Source organism: Lonchura striata, chromosome 1, assembly GCF_046129695.1.
Source record: "Lonchura striata isolate bLonStr1 chromosome 1, bLonStr1.mat, whole genome shotgun sequence".
In the NCBI taxonomy this organism is placed as follows: Eukaryota; Metazoa; Chordata; class Aves; order Passeriformes; family Estrildidae; genus Lonchura; species Lonchura striata.
In genome coordinates this window covers 149,113,912-149,139,413 of record NC_134603.1, presented here as the reverse complement: position 1 = coordinate 149,139,413, position 25,502 = coordinate 149,113,912, and the positions used below count along the sequence as shown (strand labels likewise).

At 41.9% G+C, this 25,502-nt stretch overlaps 1 non-coding gene across 1 annotated transcript; it reads right to left on the bottom strand.

Moving 5' to 3' along the window:
- Window positions 1–441: 441 nt before the first annotated feature.
- On the bottom strand, window positions 442–25,177 carry LOC110468549 (uncharacterized). The gene is made up of 3 exons (XR_013339465.1): window positions 25,114–25,177; window positions 24,159–24,255; window positions 442–528 (listed from the first exon to the last, which is right to left on the bottom strand). It is a non-coding gene; the product is annotated as an uncharacterized LOC110468549 (transcript).
- Between the last annotated feature and the right edge of the window lie 325 nt (window positions 25,178–25,502).

Here is a 25,502-nt window from a genome sequence, read left to right as displayed (position 1 = left end):
CCTCAGGGCCCTCAACACTGTCAGGTCCCTCACCAACACAGGGGAGCTTGTGTCTGTTTACAGGATATTTGCCCACTTCTCCTACCTTTAAATTGTGTGTTTCACCATTTCTGTTGACAAGTTTCATCAAATGATGATTTAGGATATTAGAAAGGTTTTAGAAAGAAACATTCCTGTTTGCCCCAATAGCAGAAAATCCCTGTTCAGAACTGAACCCCATCACTTTGTCTTATTGGTCCCTGATGTTGCCAATACTTGCAAAATTTCTGTAAGATGTTCTCTCACTGTAACAAAGAGCTCTTATCACGACCCTTTCTTACTTAGTATTTCTGCCCAACAAAGTCTTTATCCTATAGAAAGATAGTTAAAATAGGCTCCTCTTACTCTCTGCAAACCTTTGTATCAGCTCCCAAAGACTCTTCCATTTACCTGGGCTCCTTGGCCTGGCTCCTCTTCCTGTTCTCCACCTTCTGTGAAGCAGCCTTTCCCCTCTTTCTCCCACCTTGGCAAATACACTTGCATATACCACTGGGGGGGAAAATAAAGAAAATTAAGAAGAAAAATCCAGGAAAATTCAAACAGGCACAAGAACACCACTTTCCAGATTTTCATATGTGTTGGTACTAGAACTGCAAAGGTTCTCTTTTCCCTTCCCTCTACCCTCAGCCTTTCTTCTCTGAGCACCCCTCTATTCTGCTGTTTGCATCGTGCCTCTCCCATTCCCATTCTCATTTCCATCTTTTTCTTTGACTTGCTGTTACCCAGGAGCTTCCACCCATCTCTCCATGGTAGCTCACAGGCTGATCACACACACAGGGAAAGGTTTGGCTGTGCCCAGCCCTTGTCTCTTCTTCCCTGGGCTGGAGGTAGAGCAGGTGCTGTACTCAAAAGGTGTCCACCATGCCATGACCTGGGTTTCAACCTCCCTCCCCTGGGGAATTTATTGATTTTAGCACCCCAAAACTGGGGCATCAGAGGAGAAAGGGACATAACCTCAGCTCAAATATTTGATTTTTTCTTCTTTCCTCGCTCTTCTGTTCCTGTCTTTCCATACACACCTCAAATGGGTCTGGCAGCCACGAATTGCTGCAGCCACTTTGCTGCATGCCTACTCCTTCACCAGATGCTGATGCTGAGGGCCACAAACACACCCAATTCGGTGCTGAAACAAGGGAGAAATGGTGAAAGACAGACTCAGCTTTGCCATCACACACCCCAGCTTGTGGGGATAAGCACCTTTTAGTGTGAGCGCTGCGTCTGTATTATTCTGCCATTTCATAACTCAATCCTGCCAGCCTCTGAACTATTTTTATTGCTCTCCTCTGAATAATTTTCAATCTGTCACTATCTTTCAGGTAATATGGTGCCCATAATTAAATACTGCAGGCGCTACCGCGCCAGAGCCATATGCAGACGGACTATTACCTCCTTGTGCTGTGATGTCTTCAGCCCCAAATCAAATTGGTCTTTTTTTGCTGCCATATCTCAAGGCAAACTCATGTCTAATTTACTCCACACTATCATCTCGAGATCTCTCACAGCATTACGGCTTCTCGGGTTTTTATCGCTGATTGAATAGCTGGGGTTTCGATTATTTTTCCACAAAAGTCGTAACTCCTATTTTCTGTGTTGAATCTCATTTTATTCTCCACTCATTTTCCCTGCCTTTTCAGATTCCTTTACATTATTTTTGCTTTCATATTTGGGATTTTCCAATCCACCCAGGTTAGTTCAGTTTGCATATTACATCCACAAAACACTCATCCCTTCTTTTAGATCAGTGAAAGAGTTGGTAAGCAAGCTCCCCATTCAGAGAATCTTTTCAGCATGTGCTTGTAACCTTTAGGAGCAAACATGCTCAGGTATGGGATGAAGCACCTGCTGGAACACATGAGTTTGGTAATGGGGACAGCACCATCCATACATGATGTGCAGCAGGATGCTGCAGAGGGACATGGGGTGACATGGGGCAAAGGATGCAGCCATGGGTGGAGCAAACCCATCACAGGCTGCCAGATGCATCCACACATCCTCACCTGTGTGGTCAGGGCCTGCATTAGGGTTCTGCCCTGTTGAGGTGCCAGCAGAGGCTGCCCCAGATCAGCTCGTGGCCCTTCCCCTCCTCTGTCTGCTGAGAGACGTTCAAAGCCACGTCAATCTGAATTAATGTTGGGAGTGAGACGCTGGGTGACAGCAGCGACTGTTTTATTAAAATCCAAGGACCCAACTGAGCACTCCTGAACTGTGCTCACATGAATAATCCCACATATTTTGAGCATCAGACCTGAATTCACAAATTTTCTATTTCTATAAAAAGGAACTCAGTGTTTGGTGGTCAAAATTTGCTTTATGTAAGTCTATTCTGTTTCTTTTCTCTGTTAACCTCTAAGTTCCCAATCCCATCAAAGTCAATGGAAAGATGTACTTTGAATCCCAGCATCTGCAGATCTGGCTGCAAGAATTTATACACCTGGAGAAAAATATCTGGAATATCAACAGTGAAATAAAATAATTCCCAACATCCAAAATACATTATTTAGGTAATCTGATCTAAAGTAAAAAAGCATTTATTTCTGAAAAACTCCACTCAGAAAGGATGCTGATTATTTGGAAACAAAGCCTCATTATTTGGTGATATTGACCACATAGGGAGGTGCTCCAGACTAGCTATTTCTTAGTCTCTTTTTAAAAATTTTTTACAGGGATGCAGGGTGGTGGGTGGTGACAGAGTGGCTTATTTTGGCCAAATTCCCTACACAGACAAGCTCAAACTGATGTTTGTTTTATAATGTCTTTTCCTTTACTTGAATCAGTACAGTAGATCTATTATCTTTTCTAGAAAAACAGGACCATCTTTCTTCTGGCATCATAATATTTTCTCATCATTTTCCTATGGCTCTTCAGCTTTTCATTAAGAAAAGCAAATAAAATGGCAGCGCTTTAGGAAATTTGTTAAATCCTTTAGTGGTGAAGAAATACAGGTTAGGCAGTTTATATATATGACCACATTTTGTAGAACCAGACTGAATTGCCTTTTTCATTCTGCTTGTCCTAAAGAAATTCCATTGCAGATCCTGTAGATATTTGGGTAAACAGGCTGTTGCAGGATTGCTTCAGAAAAGCCAGTTTTAAGTAATAATTAAGAATATTTGGGGGGAAAAAAAGTGGTGATGTGATGCTGGAGAAGGCTGGCTGATGGGAAGCTGGTTCCTGATGGGGAGGCTTCTACCCCCTGGCTCAGGGAAGACAAACACAGACTCTGACCTCTCCATCCACCCAGATGAACCCACCTGGCCTCGGGTTGGAGGAGCAAATGCTCACAGTGAACAACTTGGCATCAACATGCACCTCACAAATAATTTTCATAAAACATCATGCAAGGCTATCTAATAACTGGCATCTCAGAAAGCTGTAATACCCTGCCAGACAGCCCACGACCAAAAAGCAGGAGAAAATTGAGCAGGTAATTTGCTATATGTTTTCCCACTGTTTTTACCTTTGCGTGCTGATTTATTTTACTAAGTTTTCAGACCTTCCTGCAAAAATTGTGTCAATTAATTTTATTCTTGTTAAGAATATTTTTTTTCAAAAGTTCATCAGTCCAGCAATTTCTTTGATACACCCTTAATTTAATCCCCTTCTAATTAATAAATCGGCTTGCTGTTTCTCTAGAATGCCTTTTTGGTTTGATATACATTTTAACACTTTTAAAGTTCTTTGGTTAGCTTTAAATTCTTCCCTCCCTTATCCTTATTATTTCCCCTATAATCCCTAACTGAATTTGAGTATGTTGTTTGATTCCTTCTTCTGCCCCCTCTTGCTTTCTAATTTTGACTACAGCTTTTTTCTTTTTTTTCCCCCTTTTTTTAATTAAAAAAAATTAAAGCCTCAGATCTTTGCACAGTCCCTTATGAAGCCACATTGGCCGCTACTTGCTCTCTCTGCTCTTCATTTTGAGAGGAGCAGGAGTCTCTTGCATCTTAATTATGGTTTCTTGCAGGAGTCCCCCTGCTTCTCCTCGTGCTGGTGGCTGTACAGTATTCCTCCTCCTCCTCCTCTTTTCCCTCCTCCTCCTCCTCCTTCTCCTCTGCAGACTTTTGTTAAATACAATATGCACCGTGCATGCCAGCCTTTTAGATCTACCAGATTTCTCCCTCATTGCTATATAAAAATACCTGCCTAAAGATTTACACCCAGGCAGGGTTTTTCCTGTTCTTTGCCTTCTCTCTGGAATTGAATCCACTTCCAGAAGGACCAGAGGATGCTGCTCCTTTTGTCAGCTTCTGCATCCATTTTTTAAAAATGTTTTCCAGCAGTTGCAGCTTCAAGATCACAACTGGTCCATAGTCAATGTTTTGGCACATTTCATACATTTCACCTGAATGCAGCTGAAATGAGGGCCAGATTCTGTGCAGGGGTAAATCTCTGCAGCCTTTTACTCCCTCAGACCTGCTTTCTGCAAGAAGCAGATGTGGCTCAAAGTTCCTCAAGACACTTGGGAGAAATTTCAAAGCCCTTCTAATTTTCCTGATAATATTGACACTCCTGGGTGCTGGTTTCCTGGTAGCTTAATTTTTTTTATTCTATATATATAAACCTGCCAATGTTGATAGCTTGAGTTTCTGGAATCAACTCTCAGTCCTCATGAAGCTATTTTAATTAGAATGGGAGGGCTCTGTTAACTAAAAGTGGAAGAAATATTGATATGAGGATGCTCTGAAATGTGCTCAGCCTAGCGAGCATCTTGTAACTCTTTGTGAATGCTGAACCATAAGAGATTTCAGAGTTAGGAGTGGGTGACATTTTTCTCTCCTTTCTTTTTCTCTCCTTTTTTTTTCTCCTCTCTTTTTTTCCTCGTGTTTTTCCTTCCTTTCATTTCCTCCCCCCACTATTTTTCCCCCCATCATCTACTATTGCCAACCAAAGTCTTTTGTCCTCACATCTGTAAAACACCACATTCCCAGACACCCTTTTCACTGCACACACAGAAACCCAGAAGGTTTTCAGTATCTTCTGCCACGCCTGAGCCCACATTTGGTGCCTTACAGTCCTGTCCTGTTTGTTTACATCCACTTGGGTTCAGTTCCTCGCTGCTTCGCCTTCCCCTGCAGGGACGCTTTGCCTCTGCCTCTACAGAAAAATTTTGGCCAATTGGGTTGGGTTTTTTGCCATCTTCTGTCGGGGCTGGGCTTTGTTTCCCACAGTGAGTGTTGTTGTGCAGGCTGCCCCAGTATTGATTCCCAATCCTTCTGGACTCTTATTTTATTTCATTCAATGTTGGCACCATATGGCAGCTATGGCAACTGAATATATTCAGTTTCTGACTCCAGACTTGTCTGTTAAAGGGCTTCATGTTCTGGTCTGGAGTGAAAATAAGTAATTCCTATAGCACATAGTGGTAGAGAAGTTCAGATAACACTTCGCTGCCTTTAGAGTTCTTCTTTTCTGATACGACAAACCAGAACCAAAAAAAAATAGATATATTTTACAGGGTTTCAAATAGGATAAAGATATATGCTATTCAAAGAATAACAGGTTAGTTTGAATTAATAACACAGTTAATAGCATATATAAAATCACAACATGTGTAGGGCCCGTGAGCAGCATATTTGTGGTTATTTTTGTTTCACTGTATTGCAGAGAAAGCTGTAACCCGCTGCTTCTCAGGAAGCCAGCTGCTAATAAAGAAACCAGCTAATAAAGGGCAGAAATAAATGTCTGAGGGAAATATTTAAAAGCATGCCAGTGACTTAGGGACATGTGTCAGTTGGGACACATCATTTATTTAGGCATTTCCAGAAATTGCAAGTGGAGCACGCACTCGCTCACATGAGTAGTTTTACTTGTGCACTGCCTTTGAATTCAAGTTAAGGTTACTCATGTGCATAACTCTCCTCAGGACTGGGCCCTACGGCTGTTTCTTCCTCCAGAAAAGATACTGAGGGAACTAATTTTTCTGATGATTAATCTCAAATGCTGCACCTGCAGTGCCTGCTTTCCCTTGAATGAGAAGAGATTGATTTATCTGGCTATCTTTCTGTCTGTCTCATTATCCATCTCCCGTAGCATCGCAGTACCTCGGAAAATGATGATGAACTTATCTTCCCAACAGCCATACGGGGCAGGACGGAATTATCTCCACTTGCCAGATGGGGAGATCAAGGTAGGAATCAGCAAAGTGACATGCCTGAGGCCATGTGAGAAGTTAGTGTCAGAGCCAGGCAGTGCAAAGATCTTTCTGGACTCCCAGACCCATGCCATAATTCCAGCGCCATCCAACTGGTTTTTAGATCCCAGCAAAGAATTTACAAATCCTGCTGCTTGAACCCAGCTCCACTTCATGGCAGAGCAAAGCTCACTGTGGTCCAGCACTGCTGATATCTTGCACTGCTACTTGAGCAGAGAGCTGCAAAACACACATGCCCTGGCAAGGGAGCTGCAGGCGGGTAGAAGAAAGGAACAGCTTTTCCTCTGCTTTAAGAATACACAAAATATCACTATCCAGGTTAGGATAAAAAGTAGACGTCTCTTGTGATTCCTGCAGGAATCCTTTGGGTGGGTGAATGTGTGAGGGGCCAGCTGGCTGCTCCCACCACTGGGATCATGGCAATGGCAATCCAGTCCTGGCCTTGGTGTGGGGAGAGAGAGACCTTGTGCCACTTCCCTTGACACGAAGTTTTTGCATGAATATTTCAATGTTTGAGGGTGTGATTCTTTGCCAGTACTGAGGGCTTTTCATGCAGACATACAATTCCATCCATCTTCCAAGGTAAACCAACAGAGAGCAGCTCCAGAGTGAGGGACACCTACCCAAACATGTGGTACACCTGGGGCAACCTGTGCTTTTTGTCTCACTCCAAATCACAGCTCGAATACAGGCTTCCCTTAGGTGTGACTCAGTCCCTGACCATTTCTGGTGTTTCCAATCCTCTTCTGTGAGTCCCAACCAGCTGGAGTGCAGATCTGACCTGCTCCTGACAGGACCTGACTTCATGGTGATGCCACCAGGAGCGTGTCATGAGAGAAGTCATCTGACAAACTCTCATGGTCAGAGGAGGGGACATTTTTGCAGATGTTGGCAAAGGCAGACACCAGCCAGAGCACTGGCCCAGAGCAGGGACAAGGCTGCAGAGATTTACCCCTGCACAGAATCTGGCCCTTAATTCAGCTGTATTCAGGTGAAATGTAAGAAATGTGCCAAAACATTGACCATGGACCAGTTGTGATCTTGAAGCTGCAACTGCTGGAAAACATTTTTAAAAAATGGACGCAGAAGCTGACAAAAGGAGCAGCATCCTCTGGTTCTTCTGGAAGTGGATTCAATTCCAGAAAGAAGGCAAAGGAGAGGAAAAACCTTGCCTGGATGTAAATCTTTAGGCAGGTATTTTTATATAGCAATGAGGGAGAAATCTGGTGGATCTAAAAGGCTGGTATGTATGGTGCATACTGTATTTAACAAAAGTCTGCAGAGGAGAAGGAGGAGGAGGGAAAAGAGGGAAACTGAAGTTTCAGTCTTGCCAAGATGAACTCCTGCAGCTAAAAGGACAATGGCATTCAATGACATTCCAAAAGCACCAGTTTTAACTAACTTTTATCCTGTCCCAGTGCCCAGTAGCATCTTCTACCCCCAGCACCAGGACACTGTGGTGCCCACCAGCTGGTGGTGGTGCCCGTGAGGTTGCTGAGGACATCAGAGCCCACAACAAAGGCAGCCTCATTCTCCTGCCCCAGCCCCAGGGGATATCTCTGCTGAAGGCACTAACTTTTCTGGGCATGTCAGCTCCACTACTTTCAGCAGTGCTACAAGCACGGAGGACCTCACCTTTCTTTTTTCTGAACGTGTGTCTTAATGTGCAGTCGATGGGGATGGTTATCCTGTGGGGGCCTGGGGTGAGCGGGGCCTGACGGGCCCTGGCAGCCAGCAATGGCTCTTTGCACGCCGCTTTGTAGTGTGCACCCAAGTATTACAGGGCTGGGCCCACTACAAATAAATAATTAAGTGCATTTCCCAGGGCAAGAAAATGAAGACTTGGAGCTGTGGCAAGAATGAATAAGTACGAGACCTCTGGAGCTGCAGTGCACACACGGAGTGTGTGACTGACAGGGGGTTTCTTGCAGCCATCACATCAAAGACTCCAGGAAATGGAGAGGAGAGGAGAGGAGAGGAGAGGAGAGGAGAGGAGAGGAGAGGAGAGGAGAGGAGAGGAGAGGAGAGGAGAGGAGAGGAGAGGAGAGGAGAGGAGAGGAGAGGAGAGGAGAGGAGAGGAGAGGAGAGGAGAGGAGAGGAGAGGAGAGGAGAGGAGAGGAGAGGAGAGGAGAGGAGAGGAGAGGAGAGGAGAGGAGAGGAGAGGAGAGGAGAGGAGAGGAGAGGAGAGGAGAGGAGAGGAGAGGAGAGGAGAGGAGAGGAGAGGAGAGGAGAGGAGAGGAGAGGAGAGGAGAGGAGAGGAGAGGAGAGGAGAGGAGAGGAGAGGAGAGGAGAGGAGAGGAGAGGAGAGGAGAGGAGAGGAGAGGAGAGGAGAGGAGGGGAGAGGAGGGGAGAGGAGAGGAGAGGAGAGGAGAGGAGAGGAGAGGAGAGGAGAGGCCCCTCCAGAGTGGGGGACCCAGCAGGCCAGGTGGGGGCTGTAAAGCAACCCATGGTACTTGGAAAATTGGGAAAATTTTACAGGAAAATGTGCTGTTCTTCAGGTGGCACCATCAGTTCTAGCATGGCAGTCTTTGAGTGAAGAGGAGGGTGAAAGCCTTCCCAGCCTCAAAGGTGGAGGATGGGCTGCATGTGACAAAAAAGATGGACCCCAAGGGAGAAGTGAATTGTCACCTATGTCCCCACAAAGCTCCTGGCTCCCTCCAGAGCTGGCTCTCCTCTCATCTCCCACCTGCTCTTCCTGTCAGGACTCAGGGCTTCCTTATCTCCTCAGAAATATTGGTACAAGCCTTGAGAAAGAAGGAGCTCTAATCCCCAGTGCTAAAGATCCTCCCATTGTGGAGGGTGCAGTTCTGGGGATGCCTGGACCTGCCCCTTGAGGCTCTTGGGAGGTGTGCTGGGAAAATGTGTCACCGTAAAACCATCCTTTTCTGGACCATACTTGGGATGCCTCCTAAATGAATTTCCAACATATAAAACAGCGTGGGGATGGTTAGGCATGGACAGCAAGAAGTTTTTACACAGACGTCTGTGCTCAGCTTTCTCCCACAGAGGGAAGGGGCCAAAAGTAGGCTTCCCAAAAATTCAACCATATCTTTCAGGCTTTTTTGGGGACAGCTGGAGTCTCTCTAGATGTCTCACCATTTTGGAGCATGTCACCTTTGGGGCAAGGTCTGAACGTTGAAGCTTGTTGAGACAGCACAAAACACTGCCAAGGCATCACTCAGGTCTGCACATTCACCACCAGCTCCATCACAGGCTGTTGTGAAACAGACCCCTGATACACCTCTTTGAGTTTGCATTTTGGCCATACCTTTTCCAATAAACTGAGTTTTTCCTCTTCTCTCCCTCTAAGTTGGTTTAAACTTAGCTTTTATTTCATTTCATTCAGGGATATTGGTTTCTGTTTGATTTTGTAAATAACTTTTCTCACCTTTGAGGGTGAGAAAACCTTTGTTCTCAGTTTTGAACAACTTTACTAGTTTATTCAGTTGTTTTTATTAAAGTTTCATCTAAAAGGTAATTCTTAAAAAACCCACCATTAACAAGCTTGGAGCCATGATATCCTGCAGCAGTGATTTGTGTTTTCCTTCACAAAACTAGTTTTTTTTTTTCAGATCTTTCCCCTCTGTAGGAAGAAGAAGATGGAAAACACAACAAAAAGAAAAAATATAATCTGTGTATTCTAGGTATAATTCATTCATGACCCAAGATGTGACCCTGAACAAAAGCTAGAGATGCTACCTGGTGATGAAAAGACTATTCCTAGATCTGGAAACTTGCAGACAAACAGGAAGATGTTCCTGTTGATATGGACAATGTCCACGCAGTGAAAAAATTCTGCTGATATGTTCTTAGCTTGTGCAAGAAAACCTCAAAATATTACATGAGTTTTCCTTGATATGTTAATGAATTTTTAAATGGAGATCTCAGCTCTTTATGTGTTTCTATACAACCCAGCTTTTCCAATAATCACTCATTCTTAAAAAGTCTAAGACAGCTTCTATATTCTGTCTGAAGTATCTTAGAACTGTTTTCAGGTAGTAGAGAACAATGAAAAAGTCTTTTGAAATAGAAAAGCTTAGATTTTTTGAGATGTGTTTTAAATGAACTCTCTGTGTCCCACTGAAGTTCATTCATTTCTGCTATGCAGATTTATGGAAGCAAAATTTAAAGCACAGCAAGGAGTAACACTCTTGTGGAAGAAACAGTTGTAGTCAGAAATATTATCTGGACAATTAGTCAATGAGAAAAACTCTGTCCTGTAATCACATCAAGATGTTGGGCTCATTTCTCCTTTGGGAACATCAAGAGTAAGTTCAGTCAAATCCCTGCAATTTTCCTGGTATTAAATAAGTCTCATCAAGAAGAGAATGAAGCACTTAACACTTTTAGGCAAGTGCTATGTCACAATGCATGCCTGAACTCCTCCCAGTGTCTGTGTAACTGGAAGAGAGTACACACTACCTGAAGGGTGTTCTGATACCTTCTGGAGATGTTCTCATAAACATTATCCAAACAGGAGCTCCCACACAAACCTGTGGCTTATACACAGTCTAAAACCTGAAAGCATTGCTGTAAATGGCAAGTCATGGAGGGGATTTGAGGAGAATCTCAGAACACCCCTGGTGGCTCCAGCCCACATTCTGTATGCAAAGCTCTGGCTATATCTAAGATGCCACAACTTCAGCTACTTCTTTTCTTCCTTGAGTCACCCTGTAAATAATGACCAGAAGGACAGGTCATACAATCACTCCTTCCTTACAGCTTGTGGCAACTGGAAGTGTCTGGACAACAACCCAGCTTGGATGTGGCTCTGAACAACCAGGTCCAGAGGAATGTGTCCCTGCCCATGGCAGAGAGCAGGAACTGGATGATCTTTAAGATCTCCTCTAACCCAATCCATTCTATAATTCTGTGATAATTCTCCCTGTGTGTTTCACGTGCTTAGAAGTCATCTTTCCTAATTCCTCACACAATCAAGACAAGGGCTTGATCTCCACAGGGCAGGTGCAGCATTTTCCATGCAGACACCAACTTCCTGCTGAGACCCCTGGTAAGGAAGTGGAACCACCTGTCTTCCTGAATGCAGCCATGAAAAATCAGCTACCAGTGAAAGTAAACTAATATTTTATTAAAAACTGTTGTCACATAGAACTAAAACCCAAAGCTGTGAAGTATAAAAGAGGCTTTCAAGCAATCTTGCCTTGAACTGTGGCAGCTTAAGTCTTGTTGGCATTGCTGAAGCACATTAAGAAATTGTTTGAAGGGCTCAAAGGTTAAGAATCTGTGCTTTCATCTGCACAGAAAGGTGAAAAATCAGATAGCTGACCTCAGCTATTTGTGTTTTGTCTTTTTATCATCATCTTCAAATGAATCAAGGAGCTGCTCATTCAGTTTCATGAGGGCAGGGCTTTCCTAGACATATCCGGGGGTGTTTAGAGGCTTTTCAGGAGAGATGGAAGACCCTTCCCAAAGAGAAACAGCCAGAGGTTGGGATAATCTTTGTTATTTCCATCACTGTATTATTTCAGGAGCTCCCTGAAATTAGACAGCCCATGACATTAAGTTTTGTACCAATATATAATAAGAAACATGAGCTCCATCCTTACTATTTGGAGAAGGAAAATAGGTGGAATCAAATGAGCGGATTGGACAGGAGGATGGAGGAACATCTCCCATGATAATGTCTTTGCAAAGTCGGTCAGAGGAGAGTGACTGCTCGTGCCTACACTGCATCCCATCTGGTGTCCACTAAGGAGAGAGAAGCTCTCTCTTATTCCATATGTGGGTGCTCCAAGGCTCTCCTACAGTAGTTTTTAAACTCTCCATAATGCAGAATTAACAAGGGTGACAAAATCCCCACTGAGAAGAAGTAGTCCTAACCTAAAAAGAATCTTCTTATAATGGAGAGAAGATAACTATTCTTTTCTAGGTATCTCACTTTCTTATTCCTTAGAGGTTCTGTGTGGGAAAGGGCTGCCGGCAGATAGACAGACATTCATCCCTCTTTTGAATCTGGGACACAGCAGGCAGGAGGCTTTCCTGAGAACTTAAGGATTGACTGTACAGGGGGAGAATAAACATCGTGAAAATGTGAGGGTCACACATTTTGGGAAGATGAAGCCGTACAAAACCAGGAAATTCTCTGTGCACTATGCTATGCTATCACACCAGAAAGCCTCACAACCACAACCTGCCCTAGCTCATGTCTTTCCAAACATTCTCACTGCCCTCAAGTGTCCCCAACACAAGTTGGCTCAGCCCAGAATGACCTTGGCTGTCATCCTTCCATGTGCTGCCTTGAAGTGTCCTGGCTGTGCTCAGCACCACCCTAGTTTCAAGTTTGAAAGATAGCTGCTCCCCCTGATAAGGTCCTCTGGCATGTTCAGGCTACCCTGAGGAGGAACACAAAGGCCATATGAAACATGACTCAGCCTCAGAAAACACCAAGCATCTTGAAATTCCTTTTATGATCTTGTAAAGTTAAGTCATGTAAAGTTAAGTCTTTGAAAGTCAAAGCAAAATTACCCTGAGAAAACCAACCTCACATATTCCCACAATCCCCGGGATTTAGGCATCATTATCACCAGGTGACCACAAATCCCTCTGCTTCCAAGTGGGTATGACATGGCCAGGAAGGCTCTGGGAAACACAGAGTCAAAGCCCATTCCAGGTAGGTGAGTGCTACAGTACCAGGTGAGGGTTGGAGTTTAATTATGCATGGGAAGCTCCTTTAGGAAAGGCAGCACCACAGGAGGGAGGGAGGGAGGAAGGGAGGAAGGAAGGGAGGAAGGAAGGAAAATATCTGAAACCACAAAACCTCCCAAACTTAGATCAGTTTTATATTCTGAAATTCACTGGGAATGGGGGAATTTGGAGGGAAGGATATCAATACACATGAAGTATATTGACAAGCAAAGCCACACAGGAGCACTGGAGGCACACCTCCAACTCCTTCCTGCCTTTAGCCATGATGGCCCAAGGCACCCAGAGGCCCATCAAAGTGCTGGGGTGCTCTCTTTGCACCCATCAATCATCAATTTGATGATGGATTTAGGATTAGGAATTACACTTATTCTTCTTCTGGAAGAGTCAGGAGTATCTAGCTGGATGAAATGGGCCATATTTTGCAATTCATTTTGTCTGCTGCAATGGGCAGAGCAGTGGGCTGGGTGTACAACCACACTGTCCTGCTTCTGGCCAACACAGCTGAACACAGCTCATAAAACCCCTATCTCAGGTAAATGCAGTGAAAATGTGACTATTTAGTCATCATGATATAGGTTACATGTGGAAAGATGTTGAGACAAGGCTCCATCTCCTTTGGTATCAGTAAACAGGCTTTTAATCAATGTTTTTTTTGTCCTCAAATAATACTTTCTAGTAATTTATCATCCCTGTGGAGGCCAGAAGAGATGGCCATGTGGTTAAGACCTGGTTGTGGCAAGGCAAAGGTTTTAATGCCTGCCCATTCTCAACCTGAGATAACGAAGGAGCAGCGATCCTGCATCGGCTGGTGTGTGATGAGCACTGGGTGAATTAACTCTGCTGCTTGTGCAAGGCTGAGCACAATCCTGACCAGGGCTGAGAGCCACCCCTCCAACACAGCTCCTAATGGACAACACTCATAACAAAACTCCAACACAAAACAGATCAGCTCAAGTGGGCAAGATGAGATGTGTGACACATTTTGCACAGTGCTCAGCCTTCACCTTCCCGCTCTGCACGAGCACCAGTGTCATGCTGAAAATGACATCCCAACCCTCAGTCCCAGCAAATGGCTGGTGCTGATCTTGTATTTGGTGTTTGGCCCTGAAAACCCTGGCAGCCAGGCACTGCTCCTGTGCTTTTGTAAGGCTGGTGCTGGCTGGAGCTTGGCCCTGGCCTCAGGAATTTGCAGAATTGATCAATATGTGCAGCCAGATAAATACAACCCTGCCAAGCACCAAGGCTTTCTGAGCTCTCACCTTTTGCTCATGTCACATTTAATATGACAAGGAAGATTTTTTTTTCTTTTTTTTCCCCTACCATTTAAGAATCACTGCCATATTGAAATCTTTTTCTTTCTTCCTTCATTAATGTCTGTGTCACCTCAAGGGTTGTTGTAATTCCTTATTGGCTGCTCTTCTAGAATTTGCTTTAAGAAAACTTCAGCTAGTTTTCAATGTGGCTGCGAGGTTAACTAGAAATAGAAAATGTCACGAACATGCTGGATATATATCCCTTCTGCTTCCCTGCCACTAAGCCAGCTTTTCATAAAGTTTGAAACCGATATTAATATTTAACTTTTAACTCACAAGATCTTTCATGGTCTCAGCTCTGCTTAATTAGCTGACATTTAGCTCCCTCTATTCCACGGCATACACCTAGGAGTCCTTGGGTACTGGTTTATTAACATTCCCCAAAGTAGATTGGAGCAGGCGGTTACCAGAACCTTTATCAATTGCTCCCGAAGGCGATGGAATTTATTGCTGAATGCCATTAAACCAGCCAGGTCTGTAAATATGGTTAAAGGCACGAAGACATTCTTGTTTTCCAAAGCTTCTCGCTCAGTTTAAATGAGCTTTGTGAATTGGTCTCTCCTTTTCTCCCACTCTTTCTCACGCAGCCTGGTTGAGGAGCTCCTGAAGAAAGCCTCTGCATTAACCTGTGTTGCATTAAGCACAGTTCTGCTGTTAATCAAGGCTCGTGCAGCGATCGACACTGCTGCAGCGCTGCTCCGGCACAGGCACGGCGGTGGGGAACATGCCGAGTGTAGCAACTCCACTTTGCTGTTGTTTCCTAACCTTTCACACTCCTCCCTCACTAAAGGCTTTCCTTGTTCTCATCCAGTCTCAGAAATCCCTGTGCTCAGTAGACAATAGAAGGTGTAAGTGCTGGGTTTGCATCCACTCTGTGCCCCCAGTAGCATCCCAAGAGCTTTTCTCTCCTCATGCCCTTCCCCACCTCTGGCTGGTCTCCCATTGGCACCTCCATCCCACCAGTGGCAGAGGTGTTCCTGCCCTGTGGGGAATTCCAAGAGACTTGCTCCAGAAGTGACTGTATCCAACCCAGCACTAAAAGCAAGGACAATTTTCAGAGACTAACACAATTTAAGATCACTCACAACTCCATAACCAAAATGCTAATTACCTACTTAAGCCCCAGAACAAAGTATGCTGCACTTGGATGTGTACACCATAATTACAAGGTATTCCTCACTGCTCCTGCTGTAAGACCCACTAATAGTATTTCATTTAACACAAATCTGGCTCCCCTTATTTCTGGTAAACTTCATATGTATTAGGGACACCATATGAGTTAATATTTTGCTCATAAAATTCTAACATGCTTGTTCTTTATGTCAGTGAAACAATGACAAGCAAGATGCATTTTCTAAAAGCTGTATTTTGATGAAGCTATCACAAATGTTAGACCACAAAGACAAATATGAATAAAAAACCATGACTAGTTAGTGGATAACCTTGTTTTAGGGCTTATCTTAATAAATATAGCATCCATCTTGACCATTTAGGGTCTTGCTTAATCCATTTTTTTCCTCAGTAAAATGAACTTAGTGATTTCCACTCATTCAACATAAGTCACATTTGAAATAAAATCTGTGCTCTTTCCCTGGTATATTTGGCATGAAAATGAAATTAATGTTAAAAAAAAAATATATTAACAGTCCTCGTGAACTGGGGAACCCAAGTCTCCCCAGGTCAAATGTGACAACTCTATCCCAAGTCAACAGACTAAAGCTACTTGCTCTGGGCAAAGATCTGGTCCTTCTTCCTTAGAAATGACCTTTACACTTCTGTTGCACTGACAAAAGCCAAGATCACACCTTTGGATACATCTCTGACCTCATCAGAGTAGGGTGAGATAAATAAGGGAGAAAAGACAAGGTCTGAAGTCAGGATGCATTTCCTTGCTTTTCCATATAGGTTTTAAGGTGCTCATTTCTTGGAGGGAACCAAGGGGACCAGCTGAGGACAGCTACATAAATATCTGGATAGATGGGACTCCAAGCAGTTCATGTCATGTCATATCATATATATCATATCATTTTACCTAATCTGCTAATCACAGATGATAAAAAGAGTGAATCTCTCTTTTTTATTTTTTTAGCTGAGCACTTCTTACTGAACCCAAGATGAGTTTGGCTTCACGAAGATCCTCACAAATTTTATGTTTGCATCTCAGTCAGTACCTGCTTCAATAAAGTGATAGTGAAACAATCTGAGTATTTATCCCAGAAATAAATACCTCAGGGCTGGGGAGAGTATGTATCAGATGTGGTCCACTACAGCACTACCCCAGCTGCACCAGGTTACTTCAGGATAAGACTGGAATGATACTGGGGTGAATTTGCCCCATATCTTAACACAGATGCAAAAAAGCAAGACACCAAAATTCTGTGGCAGTTCTACAGAGTGAAATTCAAAGACAGATTGCAAAAGTGTCAATGTGCAAATCATAGTTTAAAGAAAGGCTTTCCTTTTGAGGGAGGGATGTCTCACTGCTACCATCTCGGAGCATTTTCTCAGCACACTCCACACCAGCCACAGTGGCTGAATGCCTGCACTGAGCCCAGCACTGGAGGACTTGATGCTCAGCAAAAAAACCAAGCCAGGTTACTCAATAACTCTTTTATAGCACGACTCTGATCAATTTTGAGAGCATATCAAAGTGCAAGACAGCACTTAAATTTTTAAAGAGACATTCTAACATATCTGCCCAAAATAATTTAGCATTTGCTGTTACAGAAAACACAAAAGTTTCCTCTATTATAAAACACAAAGGAAAAAAATCCCCAAAAGTTACTCCCTGTTGCCACCTTATTTAATTTATTTTGATCTTTTTATAATGGTCAGCCACTTTCACTATGCTGTTCTCCTAGATAATCAATTTTCTTAGTTACTTTTATGGGTTTTTCATGTTGAATGATAAAAAGAGAATACTGGAGAAAGGTAAAATATTTTTAAATTTTGAGGGGGAAATATATAATTAGAATAACGTGAGAATTAGCTAGACTCCAAAATAGCTGCACAGAATCTCCAGTAGCTGTCTTCCCTTTATGTGACATGGTAACATGTTTTTTTAAACATATTTTGTGTAAAGTATCAGCAGATTTAACAGAATGGAAACAGGAGAGGAATCCAAACCTTTCCCATTTGTTTGATATATATATTGATATATTATATATGCACAATAAGAAACATTTTCCTGCTTTCAGACTTTAAACAGAGCCAGCTGATTGTGAGTTTTGTGTGCGAGGTGAGCTCAGTATCCACACTAAAGGACCCACCTCAGCCTAAACTGGCTGTTCAGAAGCAGGACGAAATAGAAAGAGAGTTCAAATATTTGAAAGTTTCTTTAAAAATTGCTGTTTACATGCACATCAAAGAAAATGTTTGATTGGATTAAGTGTGAAAAAAGTCTACCTTAAATACTGAAGGCATTATTTCCATTTTATAGAGTATAGCTGTTCCATGATACTCAAATTATAACTTTCATAAAGCATTCTGCAAAACTGGTCTGTCAGTAGGATATGGCAGAGAATGTTCCACCTGAAGCAAAAACTTCATTTTTTAAAAAAACATTAAATCAGAAAACAAATCTTTGTGTTACAGATTTAGGGGACAAGACATTAAACTGCTCTAAATCAGCATTGCTCTAATTGTTTCTGTGAAGTTCCAGCAGTTTACATGTGTTGATTGTGTTATTGTTGAAATATTTAACTTTAGAAATATTGTAAAAATCTCTAAATAAACTTTAAAATTATGTGACACTTATTAAGAGATTTTCAATCAGAGAGGGGTTTTGTTTTTCATTATACAATTAATAATTTTTTATTCTTGGTTGTTAATTCAATCTATAATAGAGGTGACCTATGTATGTTTGGAACTTTTTCTTTGTTATAAAGCTTACTTTTACCATAAATATTCTACTGCTTTGGATGAACTAGTCTTGTTGCCTTAAAACCATGGCTAAGTAGTTAACTTCCTTTTAAACAGTGTTTTTATAGAGTATTGGAGCCTGAAGCAGATATTCTCCTACTTTATCTTCTGGACACACAGCAATAACCTGAACCGAGTCTCATCTCTGAGTGAGATTTATGACCAAATGTTTTATCCTGATTAATAAATATTTTGAACATAAAAAACCACCCCAACGATGAAAGGCATAACCACTGTCAGGAATATTTTGATGGTTTTTTGCCATTTCTTCAGCAAGAAAGCTTTAATTAAAAAAAGTCATTACACTAGTGGTGCTCATGTTTGGTGAACGTTTATGTCAGGATCAGTAGGACTTTGATATGGAAATTTTAAAGGACAGGCTTGTTTTAAGGACTGCACACTCTCTACTAAGTTATTTCACTTTTAAAAGGACAAATAATTTCAAAAGTTTGCTATCATCATCTCATTAACAGGGATAGAAACTTTGCAGCTCTTAGCTATGAACTCTAAACTCTTTCTGGTCTGGAAATACAGATGAAAAAAGTAATCTGTTAAATGCATGAAAAAAAATAATAGGCTTTTTGGAGTTCTCTGAGTTATCTTTTTCTGCTGCAGCAGGAGCTTCGCTTTTTACAGACCTCAACTCTGTGACAATCAGATGCTGATTTTATGAAAATCAGCACAAGCTAAATGGAAACCTTGGGATAAATAAAAACCTAAACATAGAAATAAGGTTGAAAAAACAGTTGCCCATTAAACTTCACATTCTCATCAAAAGTGGATGTTATTATCTGCACATTTCACATCAAAACACCAGAAACAGAAAAACAGTTAAAATACTACTAATAATAACAATAATAATAAACCCCCTGTGGGATGTGGGCACATTCAAAGATTCAAAGTAGAAACAAGCAGAGGTATTACAATAGCAAAAATTGACTAGGCAAGGAAAAAACTGGAGTTCTGATCTTACTTCAGTCTGCAATGAGGAGCTGATCTCTTCTGCAACATTTGTGAGCAGCAGCCTCTGCTCAGGCACCTAAGGTAGGAAAAGTTCCATGGGGTTTACTGATGTCCTGAAGACTAATGCTGTGCTGAAAGTACCTATTTCTTTAACCAAATATTTTTCAAATAAAAAACACAGGTATTCTTCTCAAAGCACTTTCACCAGTGAATGTGTGAAGGTGAAAATTAAAGCGTGTTAAACAACTTTGGGCAATAAATCAGGAATGAGGGACAGCATGAGGCATAACCATGACACAAAGACAGTGAGTCAGATTCTTTGGGATATTTTCTATTGAATTACATAAAGAAGGATTGTTTAAAAAAAGAGTAAAGCAATCTATTTATTGTGAATTCCTGTCCTCAAATGTGCTAAATAATTCAGTGTCTGACTTCCCTTACTGGACAGGGACAAGACTCATGCATCCCCATGTGAGAGGGCATCTTGGCAAAGCCTTGAAAACTGGCTCATTTGGATTGAAAAATTATCCCACCATGTCGGGCTCTCTAATGATTATCACATCACATAAACACACTTTATGGAGTTCTTTTAAACAATTGCTGGAAAACCACCTAGGAAGCACCCAAGCTCTCGTGGTGAACCTGTCGCTGCCCAGGTGGGTTTCACATCTGGCTTTGGGCTTTTGCTGGTGCTCCTGTGGGTGGCTTTGGCCACGGATCAGCCTTGGAGAACAGACCCTAGCATACTGAACAATATGACTCTAATAAATACAGAAAATATACTGTTTTTCTCTCCAGAGGGGCCCACGTTAGTCTTCAAATTCATTTCCCTTGTCTTCCCAGTATAAGCTCATTGCTACAGCTAAAATCTGATAGTATTTTTAGATCAAACTTAATATTTTAAAACAAGGAGTGTTACAGCCCAGTTCTTTAATAAACCCCACCGATATAGATCCTCCAGTCCCTTGTAGCATTTGGAGAAATGCGCGCTCACAGATCCTATTTCAAGGCAGGGACGCAAAGGCTAATCTCTCACTCTCCTGTTCTTTTTCCTAGTTGCACAGGGAGAAAAATGTGAGAAAACATGTCATTCCAGAGTGCTGTGGCAGCATTAAACTACAGCTTCTCACCCCATATATTGCCTTTTTAAACCACAGTCTTGCAGAGAGTGTTAAGGTGAGCGGTAAATGACTTAATGGCAGCTTAATATTCTGCACATACGCATAACAGACATTTTAGTTGCTTTTAATTGATGTAGCTGCTAGCTTTGTTAAACTCTCCAGGAGAGTAGTTCTCACTGGGAATGAGCCTCCTAGAAAGTATCAGTTTGCAAAAACACAATAGTTTGAGCGATAATTGTGCAGAAAAAGGCTTCTGGATTTCTTTGCAGTTGAATAAGAGCGTTTTGTTTCACTTTTGTATAACTCAACATCGGGTGCCTAAATTATAGTCAAACTTTCCAAACAGCTACATAAAGAAACACATGGGGTAAGTCACATTTAAGATAAAATGGGGACTCTAAGATTTTAACTAAACAGAACATTTTTATGGCTGTGAGCACATAAAAAGAAAATTATGTAGGAAAAGTCCTGCTGTTACTTAAACAGTAGCTTTCAGCACTCATAAAATACATGGTGTTAATTTATTTTCCACTTATAAATCAGCTGGCTCTGCTCTGTACATTAGCACAAGCTTTAACTGGTTTCTGGCTCCTTAGTGGCCTTCACATAATTCCATTTAACCCTGAATGAAATGCTGCTGGCATGGCACTGAGCCTCAACCATCACAACTAAAAATATATATAACCCCAGTAAGAGCACACAGAAAATGATTGCAATCAGCAAAGAAAATTAGAGGGCAATTAAAAAAAAGAAAAATCTGTGTTATTCCATTGGGCCGACTGGCAACCGCATCTTCTGTTTGGAGGTGGGGGGGCATAAAAAAAAAAGATAATCTCCTCGAAAATTAACTTTTAGGGTTTTTTTAAGCTTGTAAAAATAGTAGAGGATCTGAAGGTGCGTCTCAGCAGGTTTTGCCTGCCTGTCTAGCACTGAGACTTTTTGTGTGATCAAAGAATACATGACAGCGAACGGATCTATGCTTGTAAATATCAAACGGTTTGATCACACTAAAAGACTTTATTGAAGTTTCCCACTTTTTAATCAAACAAGAACCATCCACCTCCAGTAGCCATAAAAAAAAAAAGAAAAAGTCTGCTATGATATTAGAATTAAAGAAAAGTACTAAACGGGACTTGTAGAGAAGGGGTTTGCTTACCATAATGTGGGACTCCCATTAATGTCATGTTTGTAGGCTGGCAGAAAACTGCAACCCTTATTATTTTACCACGGAACAGTAGAAGAAGGATTTGATTACATCAATATTAAGTTTGCAATGACCCACAAGAAATAAGCCATGTTCATGTACACAGCCTTTTAAAAGAAAATTAAAAGCATAATAATGAAATTAATATATTGCTGACTTGGTTTGCTGCTTTTTTTTCTCTCCTGCTTTATGGTGAAATCCACAGTATCAAAATCTACAACTGGCCTGTGGAGAGGTTTTCTGTACTATTTCTGTCACCTAATATGACAATTTGCACCACCCCCCAACAAAAAAAAAAAGTTAGAAATGCCATTCTGAATGAACACATGGAGCTCTGAATAAAAGGAGCCAATAATTTACAGTAGGATGATAAAAGTGTAATATTGCTTTAATAATACGTATTAATGAAAATTGCCATTGTAAGATAGATAAGACCTAATAATATAAGTGTCATTGTATTTTGTGAGTTGGAGGCTTTAGTAAGTTATATGTTGGTGCTGTGTGGCTGGCGTGAAGCCTGACACAATTTCTAAGACTCGCCATTTCCAGTGCCACCAGTGCCTGAACTTATTTTCCCTGGAAAAGCCCAAGCAGGCACTTCCCTGCTCGGTCAGGTACTACTGTGCTCCTCTGCCATCTCCTGCCTGCTGCAGAGTTAATGAAAACATGTTTTCATTATTTTAAATGCAATTTAATACATTTATTTTCATCCCATTTTAAACATTGGGCGAACTAGATTTTAAAGAAGTCCCTGTGGCTTTTTTTAGTCTTTACTCTTTAATGTACTGACATTTTTAAAATGGGCAATGGGGTGATATGGGGAATGGCAGATTAATTTCTTGCCCTTATTTTATATCAGTGTAGCTCAGCATCGCTCTGTAGTGTTCCTGCTGCTTTTGCAAGCATCCTATATTTGCAACGATAAGGACTTGCACTCCTTATTAAATGGAAGCTTGTTTATCTGTGCTAATTGCCAGGAAGAAAAATAAACTATTTTCCCCTCTATGGACCACTATTTATAGTCAGGAAGAGCAGCCCTGCACATATGCAGGGGGATATTTGTGTGAAGGAGGTTAACGTGCAGCAATCTTGTCTGCCAGGAGGGAGGAAATTATTTTCCTGATGTAAGAAGGCTGGGTGAGAACACAGTGCGGGTTTAAAACCCAAAATGTGTTTCAAGGATGGGGGAGAAAGCTTTTGAGCATATCCATAAAAAAAAAAAACCAAAAACAAAAACAAAAACGAGATTTTTAACAGCATGGGCTTTGTTACTTTCACGTCAATATTTTGCCTGTGCCTTTGGAAAATATTTTTATGGTGTTCCTGAAGATGCACAAAACTACAATTTGCTCTCAAAAAGGTTTAGAGGCTGCTATAAGAGGACTCAAGAAGGAAAGGGGATTTATCCCAGTCTCCTCTTCTCTGAAAAAAGCACTCTGGAAAGGGAAGATTTTTCCACCCTATCCCACAAACTCTTCTGGGTTTTGTTTCTGAAACACCCAGAAAGTTTTTCTGTGCAAAACCCACTCCAGAAATCCTGCCGTCCATTTTGGAGGAAGTATGTTGTTTTCAAAATAATTTGCTACTCACTGTGTCTGTTCTGGCACGACCAAGAGTAACTCCATGATGGCAGAGACAACAAATAGGAAATATTTGTAATAAATGAAATTTCTTCCAGAAAGTTTATTTTTTGGAGTTTATTTGTCCAAGAAGATTATAGAGAGAACTTTGTGTCTTTGCAGATGGAGTTCTCTGTGATCCAGTCTATGTGTTTTCAATAAGTATCACAAATACCCTGGTGTTTAAAAGTATACAAACTTATTTCTATGAACTTTTTTTCCACCCTCTAGTACTTTTCATGGGCCTTGATTCTTACTTCCTAAATAATGCTTACAGCCTTTAAATCTCAAACCCACAAACCAATATTTACAAGCATTGATTTGGAGATTGATATTTTCATGCATATTCTAACACTGAAGGCAGCACGCTAAGGAGAGATAAACCAACTTCATTTGTAATCTTATAATACTTAGTGCCTCAAGTTATGTGCTTTTTACATTTAGAAATGAAAATAAAGCTAAAAAATGTCCCAAAACACTGACAATGAGGGAAAGAAACAGACAAATGGAGGATGATTTTAAATAAGCTATAATTCATTTTTGAAAGCACTGTCTTACTTCTTCAGGACTGAAAAGAGGCCCTACTTATGTGGAATTACATATTTTACACAAAAAAGAAAACATGAAATGATTTGAAAATACGTTTTCCCCAGGGGGTGATGGTGGTGGGCTGGCTAGCCCTTCTACGGACAGCTCCTGTCTGATGGCAACGAAGAGTTCACCTAAAAATGAAGCACATTTCTAAACCTGCCCTCTCATGGCTCCCATTTCAGCTTAGTGGCTGCAATTAGCAATTAAACGGGAGAAACAAATGCCTGCATTTTGTTGCAAAAGGGTTAGTTTCATTTCTGACCTGGAAATGACAGCGCAGACACACAAGGAGCAAAAAGTCATGTAACACCAGGAGGAAAACACACCACGTTAGCTGGGATGCTCAAATCATGCTGCATTAATATGCACAAAAGAATTAAAAGAATTAAAAGCATTCAAGAAAAGGGGATGTTTGTTTGTTTTGGTTCTATTTTGGTTTTTTTTTAAGCCATGCAGTGTCATTGCTTATTCAACAGCAGCCCACTTCTCCTGCAAAGCATTACGCTGGGTTTGAAAAAAACACCCAACCCCACACGGCTGTAGAGAGAGCACATGTTACATCAGACACAGTACCTGATTTTTCACTGCACAGCTTGTCAGCTAGATAGTCTGCCTCTTGGGCGATAAGTGAGAATATTTCATCTTCATACTCCTCTACGATACTTTCCCACTGTAAGGATAAAAAAAAAAAAAAAAAAAAAGGAGGATACTCAGGCTGTGCCATTTTTTTTCTTTTCTTTTTTTTTTCTTTCATTTTTTTTTTTTTTTAGCTAGACACAAGCAGAGCGGCTGCGAAGAGCCCTCGGCTCGCTGCGCTCTCCCTGCCCTGCTCAGTGTGGGGATGAATGGGGGCTGCCTGAGAATTCATGCTACCAAATATTACTTAAACTTCATGCCCGGCCTCGCTGTTGTTTCAAAATCACATTCATGAATTGGGGGTGGAGGGGGACACCCCTCCAAAAGGCATTTCACTTGGTTAGGGACACCACCTTCCCCCTCTCCTCAACTCCCCCCCCGCCCCTTTCAACACAGATTCATGGAGGAGGCACTCGAAATTTAAATAAAACGAGCCCATTTTGTAGTCTGATATTAGTGGTGACGATGTGCCATAAATGCAGCTCGCTGGCCTTGCAGATGCAGCTCTGATTTCAGGGCAGATGGAGCTAAGAGCTGCTGAGCTCCCCCCACCTCCAGCATTTAGGGAGCTGCTGCCAATTCACCTCCGTGCCCCCAAAAGTGTCTCTACCCCCCTGGGATGGGTGGGTGAGTGCAGGTCCAAGGGGGAGCACCACCCAGCCTGGCATTTGGCACCCTGTAGGAAGTCGGGGTACATGTTAAGAGGGAATTCTTGTCTCCAAAATACAGCCTTCAACCCATAAACAAGGGGGAGCCGTCTAACGTGGGCAGAGTAAATCCACAGTGGAAGAAAATCTGCCTGCTGCAAGTCGTACACTCACACACACAAACACACACACACTCAAGTAAAGGCCCTTTGCTGTGCTTGACTGAAAAAAAATCAAAGCAATACCTGCCAGGACACGCAATCACCGCGAGCTGGCAGTGACAGAGGCAGAGCTGTGCCTGTGCTCCTCACCCTCTCACTCGCCTGCTTCTTTCAATTGCTCAGAAGGCCATGGCCAGCACAACCCTCTGGCTTTTCAGTGTTGTTTTTTTGGTTTGTTTTTGTTCACTTTCCACAACAGTTAACAAAAAAAAAAAAAAAAAAAAAAAAAAAGGCCCCAAAAGCATTCAAGAAAAATATATCAAATATAATTTTGAAGAAGCCAGGCAGAGCACTTTGGTTGCAGAATTAGCTGAGAAAAACCCATCTCTATATCACAAGGCCTCAGGAAAAAAAAACAGATGACATCCCTCCCCTCCTTCCCTAATTTGTCTATAAATATTTGAAACTCCAGT